General features: G+C 25.5%; 1 protein-coding gene across 2 annotated transcripts in view; it reads right to left on the bottom strand.

Moving 5' to 3' along the window:
- LOC136078210 (transient receptor potential cation channel subfamily A member 1-like) overlaps positions 1–6,240 on the bottom strand; it is a 132,012-nt gene that overhangs the window by 123,528 nt on the left and 2,244 nt on the right. The window lies entirely within an intron of this gene.

Below are 6,240 nucleotides of genomic sequence, written 5' to 3' on the forward strand. Positions count from 1 at the left end.
TAAAAACAAGCAATCCCTTATCCTGTCTTTTTTTGTTTGTTTGTTTGATTAAGAATCACACCAATCCAAAAACAATATCTTCAGTCGTGTATTTTGTTGTCCATTAATTATATACACACATTTATAATATTAGCTTAGATATGCTGCAAATGGTAAGAGTAATTTAAAAAAGTTTTAGTCTATAGAAAAAACCCTGTTTGCGGATTTGCAAAAAATTGTTAGGCGTACGTTTGCTGTATGGAAATGGAGGGTAAGAGTGCGCTGTCGCTTAAGAGTGCCCATGTGTAACTCCAACTATTCGTAGCACTGAAAGCAAGTGTCATTTTCATGTGACTGTGTGACTATCTGAATAATACAAGAACGCGTTTTGTTTAATTTAGTTACCTATCCGTGTTTTGAAGTACCAGGTAAGATATGATTTCCATACTTTTGTATGTAAATTTAAAGAATAGGAGCTTCGTTAACATTTGCATTTATTGTTAATGATATATCATAAATATTATATTGAGTTGTAGTAATTTTAGTTCCTAATAATAAGAGAGTTTAGAATTTTAATTAACCTAAGGTGTTGCGATCTGGTTATAACTTTTAAATTAGATTACAAAAGCGGCCAAGCGTGGGTTTATTAAAAGAAGCTGAAAGACATAGAACATACAAGTCAAGAATTAAAAAAAGCTAAAGCCAATTGAGCTAAAAAAATAATAGAGTTTTTTTTTAAAAAGTTTAGTTTTCAAAAAAGTTAAAAAAGCTAAACACATTAAAATAGCCAAAAAGGTTGAAAATGTTACAAATAATAAAAATGATGAAAATGAAGAAACAATTTTTCCAGCTTGTTGTGAAGTTGGGCAAATGGATGAATAATGAATTCAATGCGGACTTTGCAAGAATTGGTAGCATGAAGAATGCACTAGTTATTGTTAGTGCGCACTCCTAACCTCTTATATGAGGACTCTTACCCTATTGATCGGTTAAAAGTGGGCTACTCTAATTTTTATATAATTTATATTTTCAAGCTTTTCTTTCAACGCAATATTATTTGTATAGTGTCAAAAGTTTTGTCATATATTAAAGATTATTGTAAAACATTTCAACTGTTTATCATTTTAATTACTATTTTTTTGAATGAAAACTCATCAGATGCACCCTCTCACCTCCTTTCACTTAAGTTTTAAACTTACTAATTTCGTATTCACAAAACTTTCGCAGTTGTTAAGTACAAAACTTAATTTTTTGTAAGTTCAACTCTCAAAACATGGTATTAACAAAACAACTTTAGATATTTTATATTAATTATTATTAATAACTATTTTTGGGGTCAAAAAGGCAGTTTTTAATAAATCGTATAAACAGTTTATAACGCACTTCCATAAGAACTATGACGTTTTCCCCTTTACAATCCAATATCCAAAACAGATTTTCTGAATTAAAAATTCTAAAATTTCAAGATTTTGTAATGCTTTATAATTTTCTCTTTGCGTTTAATTTCCTTCAAAATAAACAACCAAATTTGTTTAATAATTTTTTCTTCAATTTCTTCACGCTTTAAGATAACTTTGTGATTTGCTAAAATGATTACCATAGAAACATAGAATCTATTATTAGCCTTTCGACAATTTTAGGATTTGCAACACAAACTTTTGCAACACAAACTTTTGTATAACTTTTTTTATTTTTCTATTTTTTTAAATGCAAATTTAATATTATCTGAAAAAAATTAATAATAATTGTTAAAAATAAATAATTTTAGAAATGTTATTACCTTAATTTATTGTAATTATTAAAAAATGTAATTAAATTCATAGTAGTTAATAAATATTTCTTTCAAGTAAATAGTTATTTAGTAATTAATAACATAACAGCAGTTTTTATTCTTTTCTATTATAAATCATTAAAAGCCCCAACTTACATTTTAATTAATTGCTAAATTTAAATTAGAGTCCTTAATAATAATAAAAAAAAAAAAAAAACTTATTTAAAAGAACGTCAACTAGATTACAAAAAAAGCGTATTTTCAAAGAGATTTTAAATGTTTTTTTAATCCCTTGAAATGTTGCTTAAATTTAGCTTGATAATTTTTTCGTTAAGTTTAAATTTATTTTACTAATAAACCAATGTACTAAGACTTTAAATTGAAAAAATAAGTTGATTTAGTAATCGCATAAGTAGTTGAATATATATAATAGTTGCTCTATCGACACGTTAACACGAACTTGTTTATTTTAGTTTAAAATGTAAACAAAAGATTTTTTATTTGTTTCAAATTTAACTCAAACTTATGTATAAAACCAATAGAATTTTTACGTAAATTATGGTTATTTTAATATCTTTACTTTAGTCGTATTTTACACAAGCTGTGAAAAGTTCTTTACGAGTTTACCATAAGAACCCTTTACATCTTTCCCAGTTGGCATATCTAGTTTCAATATCGGATTAAAAAACTGTCTTGATCTAGAAGTAAACCAAAACACGTTTACTTTCCTGGCAGTATTACTCGGGGTTTAAGGTTTTAAACTGAAATTTAAATGTTCACTAATTTTATAATTAGTTTCACATCCTTTACAGAAATTTAGTAATATAATGTAATACTACGTTTGCGTGAAAAAAGTGAAACCATTAAAATTTTAACTTGTGTTTTTAGTGAATAGTAAGATATAGTTTCACGAAACAAAAAACATTTTTGGCACAAGTTATTCTTTTTGTTTCATAATATTTTAAATACGCAACAAAAACCGAGCGTGAGCATTTTTTATGTCAGGAATAGTTCATAAGCTTTAATGAGCTCTTAGCTATATTATCGAATGAGAGAAAAGTTACGCATAGCTTCTATTTAACACGTTTAACACGTGTCAAGAAAGGTTTTGTTCTGTGAAATCAACTACTACTTTTTACCAAAACTACCAGTTAATACTGATGTTTTTAGTAAATTGGTAAATTTTGTTGATGCTTTAGTAGTAGTAACCACTTTTTTCTTGATTCCGAGAGTTGCATTATTTCTAAACCTTATTGTTTAATTATTTCTAAACCTTATTGTTATTGTAAACAAGGCTTAAAAGAAAACTAAATATAGGAATCATGATTTTAAACCTTATGTACTCTACATTTAAAGTATCAAAATTATGTAACTTTATTTGTCTGTAGAACTACCTAATTGTCTGAAACCACCAGCACATAAAAATTTGTTTAATTTTTATCCATATTTTCATCAAAGGTACTAACAACGACTGATCCAAAAATAGTTAAAACTTGTCTTGTCTCGAAACACCACTCGTTTAAATATAGTGACGTATTATATAATATCGTACCAAAACATCAAAACCCTGAACTTCCTTCCATATGAATAAAAAATACTTTTAATCCATTTTCAACCTTTGTATGTAGTATCATTATAAATGTGTGTTTAGTATTGTTTAAGTATTTACTTAATATTAGCAGTGTAAAGTGCTGAAACATTAACATATCTTAAAAAAATAAATTTTTTCTATTGAAGTAAAAAAAGGAATTTTTGACATCGGAAGAAATTTATGAAATAATTTTACTTGTTTACTTATAATATTGCTGCTATAAATCTGATAAAAATTTGTGTCAAAGGTATGTAATACTTTTGGTAGATAATTAATTTTTTTGTTTACGTGCAACTGTCAATTTTGCACTCTATAAAGTGTAACATTGAAATTAGTATGTTTTGTGCCATAAAATAATTTAAATTGCAAGTGGTCAAATTATCATAATAGTTTTGATAAAAAAAAACAAAGAGTACATTGAAAATATATACTAGCACCAACCTAAAAAAAAATATAACCTAAAAAAAAATGTAAATTTTCCAGACCAATTTAATAATATCATTATTAAAAAAATGTTATTTTTACATAATAATTTTTAACAATTGCCAAACTATAATACCTTATAAAATATTGATGACACAATATCTGATTCCAACAAAGCCCAACTAAAGCCTTGTCATTTTTTTCGGAATTTCATTGTTCTAGACTTTTGGAAGCTTGGTTCAATTTTTAAAACAAAGAAATTTTTTACATTTTCTGAAAAACAAATATTTTAGTTATGCTTTCTTTGTTTTTACCAGTGTGATGCAACATTGTTATGTATGAATTTTAACTTTCCGTATGTGTCGTTTTTTAGATCTGTTGTTATTTAATGTATTGGTACATTTTAAAAAAAATTACTTTAAATTTTTTCTTTGGTTTAATTTGTTTTATCTCATTTGTTTTTTTAATGAAAGATTAATTAATAAAAGACTTGTTTTTGAAAGATTTATTTATGAAGGATTTATTACTTAAAGATATATTATTGAAAGACTTATTAATGAAAGGTTTATCAGACGTTTTTACATGTTTCTTGATCCATGAGGTTCAATTGATTCAATATGAAATATGCGTTTAAAAAAATATATATTTATTCAATAATCTTGTAACAAGTATGTAATAATGATAAAAATACCTTAAATACATGTAAAATAACATTGTACAATGGCTTTACTTAGGTTTTAAAAAAAGTTTTTCAGCAAAAAATTATAGAAAATTAGTTTAATTTATGACTTCGGTATTGTCTTGTTTATACTTACTATTATGTTGATAAAATATTTAAATCATTTTATTCAACATCTGACTACAGCATCTGTTAAAATAATTGTCAACAGTTGTCAACAGATAGCATATAAAAACTTTAACTCTAACATATTTTAAGGTTACCCACATGCCATGTAACTCCGTTTTAGCTTACTTGAACTATTAACAAAGGGCAATAAAATAGAAATGTTCAAAACTTATTTTATAATTGACTTTATGTTATTTGATTGATAATAAAGCAGGGGCATGTCTGGGGGATTTCTACATGTAACTCAGTTATATTGTTGAAAAAATTTTTTTCAACAATATAACTGAGTTACATGCAGACATCACCTAATTTTTTATTTTTTATTTAACTATTAAAACCAAACTACAGCAAAAACTAAACAAATTATGCACGTTTAATTATCAAAAACGGTTGGAAAAAAATTAAAAACCGGATAACACAATACTATTTGGTTTCATAATCTTGCGATTATTTGAAAAATAATTATAATATTTTGATGAAGATTAAACTAACTTTTTAGTTGTTTAGCTTAAATAGAAACTTGAATTGACATGCCTTAATTTATTTTGTTATATAGAACTTTATTTTTTAAATAATTTCTTTCATTAATTTAAAAAAAATCAAAATGATTATTTTGGTTAAAAAGATTTTCAGATTTTCTTTTTTACATACACCCTGAGTAAAATTTCTTTAAAGTTTAATTGTTTAACTATTGTCAGGAGGCAAAATTAGTTAGTGAAAACAACCACACATCAAAATACACCAATAGGGATACCAAGTTTTATTACACTGCATTGCGTATCATTTTAATAACTTTCATCTTATGTGATAAATAGGGAGAGGAAAAGTTGCAAATATATTAAAATAAAACTAGGACTCCCATTTCAAGGTACACCCTAGTATTTTTGTTTAATTTTATTAAACATAAAACAAGGCCGTTGATTAGTTCAAAATTTTGATTAATTCGTAAGTTTATAGAGCACTTTAAAGAAAAAGTTAGTCAGTTGGAGAAAAGCATCATCTCTTTTAAAATTAGGTAACCACATATTGTATTAATTGTGTAGAACTTTTGATATCACGAAACCCTTCGAATACAAGAAAGGAAGACTCATTGCCAGAAGGAGCTGTTTATAATTGCATTGATAAAACCTTGTCTTTGTTTCTTGATTTTCTTGAATAATTAAGCATTTGTGGCAAAAAAGTAAAATGTCTATATTCAGATTTTGTAATTATTATATATAAATTTTTATTTAGCCAAGTTGTTTAACTCTTATGAGAAATATGAGAATAATTATCCCCTTCATTTTCAAGGACCCTTATTTCTCAAGTTATGAAAGAGTTTTAAATGGTTTATCTGCCCTTCTCTACACACCATTACGTTTTTTTGTACTACAAATTCCAATATAAATATAAAAAAAAAGCTTGTCTATTTAATGTTTTAATGAAAACTATTACAGATTTTTTGTTGGATGTAATGAATTGTGAAATCATGGCATGGATACTTTACAAAAGTTTTTTAATCCTGAAGTTTTCTGCCTCAAAGAATGTCTTTAAATTTCAATAAAACATTTAATCGTGCAACTTCTGCAACTGCTTCTTCTACTGAAGTTAACAACAGATTTTGATTTTATTACAGTGTGTTTAACAAGA

Source organism: Hydra vulgaris, chromosome 03 (genome assembly GCF_038396675.1).
Source record: "Hydra vulgaris chromosome 03, alternate assembly HydraT2T_AEP".
NCBI classification, from domain to species: Eukaryota; Metazoa; Cnidaria; class Hydrozoa; order Anthoathecata; family Hydridae; genus Hydra; species Hydra vulgaris.